A 15,291-nucleotide genomic window follows, 5' to 3' on the forward strand; every position below is an offset into this window, starting at 1 on the left:
ATTTGTCTCATCCAAGAGGTAACTGCGGGTCTAGCAGTTGGTGCTGGAGAAACTTATGTGGCAGAGAAAAAGTCTGTGCCAGAAGGGCTGAGGATGAGGCTGCCCTGGGAGCTCGGAGCAGGGGCAAAGCAGCTGCTGCTCAGCTTCCACACGCCCCTCCTCTTCTGTTTCCCTCCCACCGCCAGTCCCTGGATCTGCGGCTGTTGTACCTGCTTTCCCAGCTCTGCTCCAAGCTGTGGCAGAGAGAACAAATGCTGTCTGTGACCTGAGCCCTTCAGAAAATAACCCCAGATCAGCTCTGTCCCCATACATTGCTACTCACAAGGAGGGCAAGAGCAGACGAAAAACAAATTCTCATCCAAAAGGATGGGTCAAGCAGCAGCTGCTGAGCGATAGCGTGTGCAATTCTGTGAGGAGCAGCATTGGAACTGGCTGCATGAGGAGGAAAAAGGCTAAAATATGTTTTTTATCAACAGAGCAGGATTTTTTTGTTGTTTCATAGTCTTTTATGTGCTCATATTAGAGCATAAAGCAATCTGAATAGTTGTGTTCTCAGCACAAAAACCCAGGAGAGCCTTAGATTCAGCAGCTGGGTCCTGCCATTTCTTGGATAGCTGCCCGGATTCCTTAGTGCCTGAGTATTCATGAATCTTGTTGATCCAGCTGTAAAGAAGTTCCAGGTTCAGCCTAATAGTGCCAAGAGCATCTGCACTGGAAAAGGAAAGGTCTCGGTAGCAGTGAGCAGCTGCAATATCCCCTGCCAGGGAACAGAGATACGGATTAAAGAAAAAAAAAAAAAGTTTTATTAAGGATTAATGGCTTAGTTATTGTGGGTTTTATGCTTACTTATAGAAACAGTATGTATGTTTTAGAAGGCACTAAGTAACTTTGTTTTAATGGTCTGTTTCCTCATATTTCTTAAGGGATTCTGTGAACTCTACAGACAGTAAGGAGGGAACAAAGTTTAGGCAAACATTAACAGTACCTGCACACAGTGATTTATGCGTGCAGGACAGCTGCTTACATAGAAGAGTACTCATCTCTGTTTTCAGTGGTTATGAGTCTAGGCACATGGTCAGAGTGGGCCACCACTGGATTCTGTGGATGTGAGGTTTAGACTGGGAGAGCCCCTTAATTTTTGAAATGAAGTTCAGCAACTGAAAATTGCCTTGCCTTGTGACTTGTTTCTAAGCTCTTGTTGAGAGGTGCCTGCCTTAGCCTGCTCTCATATACTCTTGTTTAAAATCTGTTCTGAAGCTAGACTCCTTATTTCCCCCCATAGTTTTGAGGCTAGTTATGGGGTGAGGTGGGAAGTGGCCAGGGAGTGAAAGATGTCCTAGTTGCAATGGAAAAACCTGTCTACCCTTGTTGTGTGCCAGTGAGCAGATCACCATGGCTGGACCAGCTACCGGGATGCCACCTGCACCTCTCTTGGTGTGCTGCGGCCTGGCTGCCTTCCGTGCTGTGGCACAGCACCTCAGACACCACTGAGTCTTCCAGTCCCCAAATCTTCTGTCTGTTTGCTGGGATCTCTGCCCTCAGCTTGCAGACAGCTGCTCGCAACGCACCACGTTTCAGTGAGCCTGCAAGCTCTGGGGTTGTGCTGCAGATTTGAGTGCCATCTACTGGCATTTCACCTCCTTTACTGCGTTCAGACAGCTCCTGTGGCGGTCCTTGGCCTTTCTTTCTCTCATCCAGTCCCACCATTCAGTTATGAACTCTATCTGCTGTTGTTTTCCTCTTATCCTTGTGCACATACACACCCTTAAATCATAAAACTTAAATGTGCTTGCCTTTCCTTTTGTGATAATATGCGAGCACTCTAAGGTTACTTCTTGTAATACTATTCGTATAACTTCATGTAACGTTTTAGAGAAGGCTGTTGAAAGTGATTTCAATAGCTATTTCTCTATTTTAGATCTGTTTGGGGTTTGAGTTTTTTCCCTTTTGCTTTAGTGGGCAGTCATACCAGCAAGTATTATTTAAGAAGCACCCATAGCAATCATAGCAAATGAGAGCATGCATTTGTTTGTTTTAGTGGGTTTGGGCAAAATAATAAAAACTGCACCACGAGTGGTTTCTACTGCAGTGGATTTGAGACAATGCATGCACGTATTTGAGAACTGCATGTGTGTGTCAGCTGCAGAACAAACACAGCTTTGCAGATCTAAAAGATTGCATGGCACACTAAGTGGAAAACGGGCAGAGGACAGCACAGTTCTAGCAGTGAGGAGGGACAGATCATAGGATTGTTTAGATTTGTAAAAAAAGTTTACAAAAATCACCTAAATTCTTATAGAAGGGACATTACCAGCTTTCTTATCCATCATCAGAAACCTACTCAAATTTTTTAAAAAACTGGACTGCTCCGGGTTTTTTTTCAGATTTCAGTGAGAGTGTTATAACTGGGGGAGTGGGAGGAAAGGTGAATACTCTGGATGGAAAGTGGCAGTGACCTGCTGAATTAGACATCCAGTAAAGTAGGTGCAAAAATTCAGCTTGCTTTCACTAGGGAACTGATATGCTGTAAATCTGACTTCAAATGGAGGCTCGCTGGTGTGGGAGTATTCCTGGCTGGTCTTACTTGGGAGGAAATACATCCAGTGGTAATTTACGTGCTTTGCTGAAAACTTATCCTGAAACTGTGTGTACTGTGGCATTCAAAAGCTCCAAAAAAGGTAAAGATTCCTTCTTCTGTTTCCCTCTTTCTGCCACTTCTCAACTGCTTTAAATGGTGTGTTTTTGACAGGGAGAAATGCCCTGTCCTCAAGAATTCACAGCCCAAATGCAGTCAGAAGGGAACTGACCATGCCAAGACAAAGTACTTGCCATAAGACATATTCGTTAGTCCAACTAGGAGAAGAGCAAGTCACTTTACTGAGTGAAGGAGCAGAAATAGCAAGTGGCCTTGTAATGTCTGATTTGCTGAGAACATCCACATTGTGTGTGGTACTTCAAAATTCATGGTGTTTCACCTGAAAACCAGAAACAATAAACAATAAGTGGATTGAGCTGCTTTACAAATTCTGCTGTTCTTTAGAAACTCTGTTGCTTCCTGGGTGAAGACAATAAACATTTAAGCATGAGTAAGAGGATGTAGGAAAAGGACACTGGGTATTCTCTGTGGGAGGAAAAAAAAGGTAGAAGTCTGACAGACATCACCTAGATCAAGACTGAACTAGAAGCCAGCTGCTGTTGCCATTGTTGGAGTTGATGTTGGGCTAAATGAAAGCATTGCACTCGCTTGCTGAGTCCCTGACTAAACAGGCATCAGAGGTGTCTTGTTGAGAAAGGACAGCACTGGACCTTTATGGATAAATTGGCAATCCCACAGTAAGGAGATGAGAGGGAGAATGTCAGCCTTAGGAACAAGGGTGGGGGGAAAAAAACCAAGACATTGGATGGTAGTATTTAAATGGTAACTTTTTTAGCCTGTGTAGGTACAAACTACTTTGTCCACTTTCTGATTGCTAATGCGTGCTTCAGCTCCTAATGACACTGAATATCAGGTATGTTGTAAATCACTCTTACTGTTTTGAGTCATGGTTCAGCTTTTTGATGCCTGTGCTTTAGCTTTCTAAGCCTTTTGTCTTTTGAGTGGAAGGAGGCCACTCAAGCATAGCAGCAAGCAAAAACCTTACTGCCATACTTCTCTCTCTCTGGAGAATGTGGGTTACATCTCAGATCCATTTAAAGGAAAACAAGCAGGCATCCAGCCCCAGAAGTCCAGTTTGTGGCTTTGAGTTCAGTAGCTGTCTTGGGCTAAAAGGCCCTTTAGGCTACCTAGATGCAACTACTAGGAAACAAGCAGTGGTAGGTCTGAAATCTCTTCACTTGGATTGTAGCAACCCTCTCCAGTTGTGATCCCAAGCTTGGTTACACCCTCATGAGAGAAGGTGCAGTGTCCATTCCTCTTGAAGTATGACCCCAAGAGAGGCAGAAGGTCCTGCTGCCTGCTCTGCATATATTGCCCCCAAAATGAGAGCCCAGATTCAACTCCTTTCCAACCCTGCATAATTCCTTTCCTAGAGGAACTGAAACCTTCATACCCTTGACACTAAGTTACTTGTTCACCAAGACTTAATCATGGAACTGTTTGAGTGGGCTGTTGGCTGTCTCTGTGGATCTGCTTTGTTTGTATTGCTTAAGCATTGGCTGAGGTAAGAGCTCGTGGACTATACAGCCATGTAACAATAGCAAAACAAAGCATATTCTTAAAGGTAAATAGAGGCTAAATACTGACACTGTGACAAACCAACCAAAAGTGTTCTCTGCTTTCCACCCCCAGCAAGGACAGGAGGATCATATGGGTGTATCTACACAAATTTGCATCAAAATTGCTCTTCTGAACTGAGGCTGCTAATTGTCCCCACTTCTTGTAGCTTGTACCACAATCACTCTCCAAATTGGCTTCTATTGGCCTGCACTATTTCCTAGCAAACACATAGCCTAAAATATGGTAAGCTAAACTCTGGAAATGTTCTGATCTGGCAGAACTTCATGTTATATTTCACTCTAAAATTTACATGGAGCTGATTTGAAGTTAATATTCTTCCCTCAAATGATTAGACTGTTAACCTGTTTCCACAGAATAAATAATTTTGGATAAATTTCTAATTGATTTTTGACTGTCAATCAAAGAAATGGCTGATTTAGTAGAAGGACCTTTGAACTAAGAAAAGTCCTTAGGTTCCAAGTCCTTCAGTGCTATATCTGCACTGCTCTCAGGAGTACACTCCTTTCCACGAGTGTCAGTTCTTGCAAATTCCATCTTTCTCTCATCCATTTTAATGGGTTGGGAGGGGGACCTGAAGTATACCATCAGTTTACCTTCACACAGATTTGTGGAACAGTCTCAGGTTTTCAGAGAAACAATTTTGTTTTGCTCATTGCCGGAGTGAAGGTATTGCTGAATTGTTTTCTATTCTGTATGTTGCAACATCTTCAGATTATTCACTAAAAATTACCTGTGGGTAGTTTATCTATTTTGCAGGGGTCTTAGCACATAAATTGTGCTAAGGACTAAGTCTTCATTCCCTGAGGAAATGCCATTAAAATAGGAAGTATTTCTAAAAATCTCTTAGGAGGCCTTATAGGAGATTCAGGCTATGGGGCTGAATATGTTGTCTGCATGCTGACCGCCCAACTTGCTTATAAGCAATCATTGAGTGCAGGCAGTGTATTTCAGAAGAAAAAACAACTAATTTCCTGAATAATGTAGGCTGAGTGAAAATAGTTACCTGTAGTGGTGAGGAGACAAATCTAATGTTGCAGAACATTCTTGGATGTATGAGAAAATACTAAGGTAGTTATTCAGAAGCTTATGGAACAGTTAGAATTAAAACCCCAAGCAACTTCTGAAGAATTACTACTTCAGTGTGTACATAATTTGGCGTCACCTAAACCATAGACGTATGTAGCTCATGTTCAAACAGTTGTCTTAAAGAGTGTGTCTGTAGAAAGCTTCAAAACAAATCAGAGATTTGCCTTTCTCATCCTTGAAGAGCTGTTTTATAATGACTTGTAAAGTCAGTCTCCAAGGTAGAAAATTATGTTGGTAATAAACAGATCACATTTAACCTGATGCAGAGGAAGGGAGCAGAAACATTTTGTCCAATCTTCCTCTGAGCAGTCTGCCATATACAAAAACAACTGATAATAATCTTTGCCAAGCTCTTTTATCTCTTGAGATCTTCTTTCATATTGTATGCTAAGATAAAGACTTTCTTTCTCAAGGCTAGAACCTCCTGTCTGCTAAAGAAAGAAACTTAAATATACATTCTGGTAAAAGGCTTCAGGCTCTCAATAACTCTTACATAATTCATATGCTCTGCTAAAATAGTTTATCTTCTATTTTTTAAAAAAAATCTCTATTTTCTGTAGAGTGGGCTGGGACTATTTTTTGAAAAAACAGAATGTCTTTTGCTCCCTATCTTCTGTGACTTGAATGTTCAGTGCTCAAAATGCTTTTTCACAATTTAACTTCATGCTGTGTTCTGCTTATTCTAATTTAACTTCTTCACTAGGAATAGAAAGTAAGTCATGTAAAACTTGCACTGATTTATAGTATAGGTTTTAGAGTCAGTATGCGGTATATGCTTAGGTCAGGGAAGGTTGTAATATGCCTAAACTGATTCAGTCTTTTGTGATTAGATACTCTGTAAAGTTACATGGGAGAGTGCTTTCAGTTAAGCTCCATGTTGTTATATATAAACAATCATGTAATTCAAAACTATCAGTGAATAACATAAATAACCTGCATCCTTCTTTCTACATTGCAGGAGCTCTAGGGAATATAAAGGGTAATTTGTCAAAATCCATTTTAACTTAACCTGTGTTTGAAATCTTTCAACTCCAACAGTGTATGATCCAGCAATCCAAGATCAGATTCATTTGTTTAACTTTCTTTGAGATTATCTAGCTTAACTATATGTACATGACAGGAACTCTTGAGTACATTTTTCTGTAAACTCCAGTTAGAGTCTCTTTAAAGTGAGGTAAAACTCAGCCTTACTAGCAGAAATTTATCCAAGCAGAATAACTGACTAGAAAAACTAAAGTTGAACTGTTCAGCTATCTTTGATTTGTTAGGTGTAAACCTTTTAGTGAAACCTTTTCCTTTTGGTAAAGAATCAGTGAGGATACTTTCCAATTACTTGAGAATATGCTCAAAATATCCACAGAGATCTTTTGCCGTGCTGATGAATTAGACTGCTAAGAAATGAAATTAGTACTTCAGTGAAAGTTTTTCAGCTTTAGCTAGGTACTTAGTCAACAGTCTAAGTCCCATCAGCTCCACTCTAGAAGCAATGATAACTTGAAAACTGTTAAGAATTCAAAATTCAGACAGTGACTTTTCTCTGTGTAATAGGTATCATGGTGGCACATATGAATAAACGCAGCAGCATAGAAATATCGGGCTCTCTTTATGTAAACTGAAGCACGTGATGCTGTTGACTTTGCTTTAGGCACTTTGGCAGGCTCTTTTGAAGCAGTTAAGTAAATTAAGCACTGGTGACTTCCCTGTCTCTCCTAAACTGGCTCTATCACAGGCATGATGAGGCAGGTCTGGTTAAACACGGAGCAGTTTAGGTGCTCCTTAGTGTGGCGATAAATCCTTCACATGACTTTTTCATGTCTTCCTTAGTGGACAGGTAGATGCATGGTGGCTATTGCTGATTACAAATACCCTACAAATTACTTTTACCTTACCTAGAATTTATAATAAAAATGAAACAACTCCATTTGAACTGCCAAAAGCATTGTATCCACACTTTGTTTGCAGACTTTCTTATGCAGTTTAATTTTTGATAAGGCAGGTAGAGTTGTTTAACAAAGCTTGTTATTCATTTATGACCAACTGAGTAACAAATTATTATCTTCGTTCTAATAGAAATTGTATTGGAATAAAGCTACAGAAAGAGAAGACTGTTGGACATACAGTGTTGGCAGGTGTATATAAAACCAGGACAAGAAGATGCCAAAATCATAATAAACGTCAAAACAGGATGCATGTTGATAGTTGTTGCTTATTCTGTAGAGAATAAAGAACATGTCCTGCCTTGTGTCATCAGGTTCAAGACAACCTATCTCTTCCTCTGTGCTCCTGTGGTTTTGTGCACAGTTTTTATGTGAACTGAGCGTGATCAAAGTGATGCGAGTGATGTCTTACATTTTGGCATTACACAGGAGAACAAGATGTCTTGTTTTGGGTCCTCATATGTGATATATTTGTAAACATATGTATGACTCTATGCAAAGGGTAATCAAATCCCAGTGCAGAGTCTGAGGAGACATACTTGTGTTGTGAAAGCTAGAAGCAGAACGTCACCCTGGAGAGGCACTGCTCCCCTTGTTAAATACCAGACTTGCTGGTGTTTAGATGAAGAAAGGTGAGAAGATATTACAACTTCACTGGAGTTTATGAGCTTGGTCCATCCTGATTTAAAAAATCGATCATTCTATGACAGCGTGAAAACACTTAGTTAGCTTCTCATGGCAATAACCTAGTTTAAGGCCAGTTCACAAACCTATTTTTCCTGTGTGTCTATCAACTTTACCTAGTTAGTTGGGTAAGATCACTTGTCTGTTTCATCTCCTAATACTCCTCTTTCTGTAATAAGATGTACTGTCAACTGGCCAGCTCTGTAGCATCACAAAATTCTGCAATAGTTCTTCTGAGTAAGTCCTGGTCTCTTGCTGTGAAAATAGCCCTTTTACTCAGTCATTTCAGACTGTATCACAAAATGCTGCTTGTTACAAAAGGACAGATGTAAGTGTACATGCTGTGTTTTAATATCATCTTAGCAAAAAGTTTCCATGGTAATTTTCTCTCATAGCTGCAAGGAAGCTCTCTTTCCAATAGAACCACGGCAATTTTCTATCTATCTACTGCCATATTCAGGTTACTTCCAAATTCCTCAGTTAAAGAAACCTGCTCTTAAGCACCACAATATGTTGTATAGATGATCAAGTACCTCAGAAACAATGGATCCTAAGTTGGTAAATTTTCTGGTCTAACAAAGGCATCCCAAGGCAAAGGTAATTTGAAGTCTCTTAACAACACCTCTGGAAAAGAAATTATTATTATATATAGGTTCTCTTATTTGCCCACAGCTCTAGATGTTTAAGAGCACATGCTTGTGCTTCATGTCAGATTCTGAGGCAGCTAACTTAAAATACTTGCAGCAAATTTTAGATCTTTTAGATTTGAGTTAATAATTTCTCTGAAAGCCTTTGGCAGACTTTGAATGAACAGTTCTATTTAGTTTCCAGTTTGTTCAGTGCAGTCTGGACAAGAGGCACAGCTGGTCAACTTACATCCATGCTGCATTTAGGTTCATAATACTTCTGAGGTAGGAAAATAACCTCTGCTTTTGTGTGTGCCCAGTACAGTTGGTTGCAGATATATAGCAAAGAAAAGTCATTGCATAAGCCTTTAGGAATTGCTAATGAAGTGACAAGCACACCACTGATTATTTAGAAGCTTGGTATAAGAACATGAATGTGTTTCAGTGTAAATATAGTAGAAATCTACCATATAATGGATGTCTGTTGTATTTGTAGCTATGTTGTGGTATAGTGAGATATGACAGTCAGTATTAGACCTTCTGTAGCCCTACTCATATTTAGCTTGCTGTTCTTCTACTTTGTGCTGTAATTTGTGGTTAGGCATGTGACTTGGTAGGTATATTACTGTTGTAGAATCCAAAGGTCTTGTTTTGGATTGGGGACACTTCAAAAAGCATAGATTAGTAATAATCCCTGGACCATTGCAGAGAGATGTGCAGGAGAGGAGGAAGTAAAACACATCTGCTTTTACCATCTGTCAGGGCTGAAAACCAGTCATGAAATTAAGAATATTGGTAAGGAATGATCTCCGAAAAATGAAAGAAAATGCCTTATTACTTCTTGTCTATATCCCTTTCTGATATTTTGCTCTCATTAACCCTGAGTCTTGTCAAGAAAGACATATGTGAGACCTCTTTAACGGCTCTCAAAAGTTTGAGCTCTTTCTGGTAAATCCTTAGCTTCAGAGACCCCAAGTCATTTGAGGGCAGTTCTTGCTTTTTCAATGCACAAGCGTGACCACAGAATGGGAGCTGGTCTATGACATCTCCTGGGAAGAAGAAGAAAGAAGGAGGCAGGGCAGGAGGGCTGATGTCTGAGTTTACACATTCTCACTGTCTACCAAAAAGGCAAGCTGGAGCTGACTTGAAGTGGTTTGGCGTGGGTGGGATGGAGAGAAGGAGCAGTGGGACAGAGTATGCTTTCTCCCAGAAAGTGTGGGAAAGTGGAGATGGAATCACTTAATGAGAATTTTCCTCAAAATGATTAGTTCTAGTCTTTAGTCTGTATAAATACTGTATACATTTATACTGTGTATAAATGCAAAAGCTATTGTTTTGTTGGGAATATTAATTTCAGGATTGACTGTTGAAACTGGAAAGATTTTTAGAAAACCTTGGCTGCTTCAGTACATTTTATTAAACTGGAAAAAAAAACCCCAACCCAACCCGAAGTTTCTTGATTTACTGTCCTGCTCACCAGCATATTACAGAACAACTGACTTGGCTTTCTCCATGGTATTGCATTTTACATTGACATTTAAAAAAAAAAGGGGGTGTGTGTGCGTAAGTGTTAAGTAGAGGACAGAACACTAAAATTAAAATCAATAAACACCAGACTCTTCCAATATCCTGGAGTAAACTGACAAGCTTGCAGTTAAAGGTGGTTGGGAGCTTCTTCTCATAACTATTTTCTGGTGGAAATGCCTGTTTCCCAAAACTGAAAAAATTTGCTGACAATATCTGGCTAACTGCTTGGGACAAAAGGGCAGAAAGAAGGGCAATATCCTCAGCTCTAAATTAAAATGGAATTTTTCAGAACTAAATATTATTATTCTTGTTAACAAAATGTTGTACTCTACAAATAATACTATGTACAACTTCAATGATGTTTATGCAGAAATATCTTTGGGATTTTGTTATGTCTTGAGAGCACAATTTATAATAATTATAATTTAGCAGAATAAGTAGCGAACAATAAGAGTTTTAAAGCAAAGATATGTAGGAAAAAAGTGGAAGACAGAATACTTGAAACTTTTCTCATACTCTTCTACTATGCTAAAAAAACCCCCCACCAAATCCACAAGATACCATCCTCTCTGCCACCATAATCTGGCTGTTGTTATGTGACAATAGATTTGAAGCATTGTGTGGAGACAGTCTTAAGCACCAGTGAACACTGTAACCTGAAGGTCACACCTAGTCACCTTCTTGCTGCTGATTGATAGCATAGTGTGAGTGACGTCAGTGGATGAAACACCCCTGTCCTTCCTGAGCTGTATGATCTTCCATTCCCCAGAATAATCCTGAAAGTAAACACAAGTAAAAAAAAAAAAATCAGTAAAAATGCAAATGTTACATGGGCCAAGGCACAGAAATGTAATTTGCAATGCTGCATTCATGAACGTTGGGCAGTTTACATCACTAAAATATTTAGGCTAGGTCTATACTTATACCAGCAGAGCTGTCAGGTATGAGCACAGGGGTAAAAGACCTTCAAAAGCAGTGTAGCTGCTTGTGACGCTCTGATGAATTATAGTCAATGTCTCGAACATTTGTTGAAGAACTTTGGTGGAGAAGACAGCCTCTGTAAAAGCGCTGGAGTTGTGTGAACAGGAAAATGTGGCTGGAGGAGTGTGGGACCACGCTTCTCCAAAGCCACAATTCCTTATCTTAAGCAAAGAAGCACAATGTAAGCGCCTGGAGGAAAGGCCAGATAGTGGTCATGCCTGCATGGAGAGAGAGGCAACTTCCCCAAGCCCACTGACCCATTTCCAGAGAACCCTGGGAATGTGAACTGCGCATGTTGAGACCACTGACTCATTTTCTGGAACACTCCGGAGCTCACACTGCGCTTGCTCAATGATGGCAAACCCCCACCTAGAAGGGTGGACTCTTTAGGTATAAAAGAAGGGAGGACGAGTTCTCGGTGCACGCCCTCTGGAACTGGATCTCTAGACTGGCTGGACCAATGCTGGACGCAGGACTGGTGAAACCCTTTTCTTCTCTCTTTCTTCTGCTCCCTCTCTCTCTTTTTTCCACAGTCCCTACACCTCATCCATTTAAACATAAACTGTTGACCAAGTCTGGGACTAGGAGTGGATCTAGCCGCCCGTGGGCCCCTCTTTGAGAAGGAGTCTAGAGAGCAAGGAGGTCCGCTCTGAACCTCGTGACTGAACAGGAGGGCTCTCCTTATTTTCTTCTTTGAATTGATCCCCAAATAAGTAAGGCTTACATATGGTTAGCATGTGTTGTACAGTTCAATGACATAGTTCCGTGTTCCTTTTTCTGCTTCTTTTTCTACACCTCCTTTCTCTTTTTAAACAGCGGCTTAATGACATGATACAAGGTTCATATTGATAAGTTCACTTGTCCTTGGGCAAGGTTAGCTTGGCTGAATAAATGTTGATCATTGTTTGAACTCCCCTGGTGTCATTTCACCTCAATTCTGACAAAGGAAATCCACAAACCTAAGTCGCTCCAACCTTGGGACGCGACACTGCTGTATTTCAGAGCATGAGCTCCAGTGAAGGAAGGAAAGGAAGGAATAAGGAGGACTCAGGCCAGGGTCAAGGATTACCTGGACAACATCTGCAGATCAGAGACAAAGATAATGACTTTTAGGCATCTGCCCAACACTCAAGCAAAGTCGTTGAAATTCAGAAGAAAAAATCAACCTGTTACTAGGTGGCAGAAATGAAGCTGATTAAGTAGACTTGCTATAAATTGGGTTTTCTCATTGATACCAAAAGGATTGGTTCTTCTCAGAAACCTGTGCTGAGCAGGAAACATGGGATTCAGTGGAGCTTGCTGCCCTGCATGGCTGTGGGTGCCTAATGTCTCAAGGGCAGCTGCTACTTTAAATATATATGAATGGCTTTGCTCTTGCTGAAAAATTGGAGTGGGAAGTGGCAGAAATAGAGATTTGAGAATTCTACTTTTAAACAGGAAAGTGCTTACATAGGAATCAATCCAGAGTTGGAAAACAATTTTTCTAAGTACTTTTTTTTTTAACTATTTCTGGAAGCCTTTTAAGTTATAATTTCTGAACTGAGTACGGCAACAACTTCTGCTGTCCAGAAGGCTTTTGTGGTCAGCTCCATTGCTTTTTAAAAAGATTTTTCTTTTTATTTTCTTGGCGGGGAGGGGGGGACGACCCAAACAAAAAAACCACACATCTGAAGCAAGCTGGTTTGCATCCTGGTTCACAAAAATGGTTTATAGTCCTGACAATTAGCAATCTGTCATTAGAGCACAGATTAAGTATGATTTTGATTGGGAAGCTCCTGCCACCTTGTGGCAAGAACTTTCACCTTTCTTGAATCAAAATAATTAAACTGGATACCTAAAACCTCTGTAGAACAAATGTGCAGCTAAACAAACAGAAAGCAGGGAGACCAGTCACTTTGTTTGGTTTGCTTCACTATTTGAGCATTACTGCTTGTAAATATTACTAGTATTTTAAAATAAGCATAATTTAAATGAATAGATGAGCTTATTGCAACTTTTTTTTGTGCAGCTGCTTCTTCCATCTTTCTTTCCAACACACTACAGAAATTAATTCTGTGGAAGTAGAGTATTGAGCCAGGAGAACCGTCAACAACTTTGGTATTTGTATAAAAAGTTGTCGACAAGAGTCATTGATGGGTGTAAGTGTAGTACTCATGTGTGTTCATCCTGTAAGGTATCTGCTTTCATTATGGCACTGTTTGCTTTCAACTGTAGGAAACATTCAGCTATAGCTTCCTTCCTAGTGACTACAAAGTTTTCGTGACATCTTGATGTCCTTCATGAAGCCTTTTCTCTGTCCAGAACATGGGGAAAAAAAACCCAGTATCTGTGAAGAGAAACGTTAATCTTTGTACCCCTTCCTGTTTCTTTTGCATTTTGCAATTGGTGTCAACTGATGTGGTTCTGCATGTACATATCCTGAGAGTATATGGCATCATCTAAACTGTTTTCATGGATGCTGATCAAACTAGGGTCATGAAACTGTGGCAGCCTCAGCCACCCACAAGGCAGAGTTACATGGGAAAAATAAATTGTTTACTGACTTGGTTTGTAACCTCCTTGATTTCTCAAACTTAGATTAATATTTCTCGCAAGGTCTTATCTGAGAAATAGTTGCAACCATGATGATTTAAACATATTAAAGCAACCAATGAACCTCCCACCACCAGCCCCTCCAAGTGTGAACTCATTCCCTTTTAGGACCTGAATCTAATACTGAAATCAGCAGAAGAAACAGATGGAACTTAGTTTGCAACAGTTAAGACTGCTGGTATTGCTTTTTTTATGCAAACAGAAATCTTGATACATGGGATTTCCTCTTCCTAATATGTTTTAACAGTTTCTAATTAAAACACTGATAGCTGCACTCAAGAAATGCCAAACTGACAGCCCTGGAGACTGCAATCCTTACATGGAAGTGTAAGGCTAACCAAGATACCAAGTGTGGATACCTGATAAGCAGCATTTATAATACTGTGTTAATGTGGCTTATCCCTAAACCATTTCACTGTATGTGGTTTTAAAGCTGATTCCCACACAAAACTATATCCATGCCAAATGCTGGAGTGCTGTTACATAGGGTAGGTGATGCCACGAGCTGGTAGAGGATTTTATGGAGAAACCAAATTGCAATTAAAAAATGGCTGCCACTAGGCATCTGCATTTGCAAAGCCCTACTTCCCCAGCTGTGGTAATCTACAGTTTAATCTGTGCTGGTAGTAAAAACACTAGCACTTTGGACATGTAAGTGTTGAAATTAGTGAAGTGCTGTGTGGCTGGAACAAGCCTTCCTAGCGTGAAAAATAGTTCCACCACATAGTGTTATCCCTCTGTGTCCTGACAGCAACTGGTACGAGTTTAAGCACTGCAGTTATTTTATAGCTTCTCAGCTTGCTCCAAAACATGTCTGAGGTGAATATCACATGATATAAACATAGGCATAGTTATTATCAGGGAGAAGCAGCTGTGTAACAACATTCTGGACAATAAAGATAGCTCTCAGAATATTTATTAAGAGAACAGTCCTTCCAGATGGACTCTGCAGGAAGGACGTACATCACGAATGCCACATTCTAAGAATTATTATACACAAACAGCTGCTACGGCTCATCCAGGGCTATTGGAAGAAAAAGACAGAAGAAACCTGACTGTGAGTCAAAGGAAGAATTTGGCTTTTAGCAGCTTTAAAAATAAGTTACATTCTGAATCTGCACAGAAGTGACCTGTTAAAAGTCTAAGCAGGAGCTTAGTGGCTCAGCAAAAATTGTTCTTGAACAAGGAGTTGGTGAGCTTAGTTTTCCTGCAAGCACGTGGAAACATAGTGTTTTAGGTAGTAGAAATCAGATCAGAGATTAAACTTGACTTTGCAAGGAGAGAAAATTAAAGAAATAGGAAAAATAAATTGCAAGCGATGATGGTTATGTGATATTTACTTACTTTTGAAGACAGGGATAAGAATTTGAAAAGTTGAAAATTAACAAGGAAACATGAGCTAGAACTAGACAACAAGTGGGAAAATGAATCTGAGCCTGCTATTTGCTGCTTTAAATTAAATTTGGGAGATAGTTTTCTGTCATAGGCATAAAGATGGACCTGGCCTGGATCAAGCTTCAGATTAGGTAGAGGATATGTTCTAAAGAAAATATTTGCCTTTTCTCTTGATACTAAATTCGTACTGTTTAGGATTCTTTAGTCCACTTGAGTTGATGGTAAA

Source organism: Haliaeetus leucocephalus, unplaced genomic scaffold (genome assembly GCF_000737465.1).
Source record: "Haliaeetus leucocephalus isolate CR32 unplaced genomic scaffold, Haliaeetus_leucocephalus-4.0 Scaffold92, whole genome shotgun sequence".
Lineage (NCBI taxonomy): Eukaryota > Metazoa > Chordata > Aves > Accipitriformes > Accipitridae > Haliaeetus > Haliaeetus leucocephalus.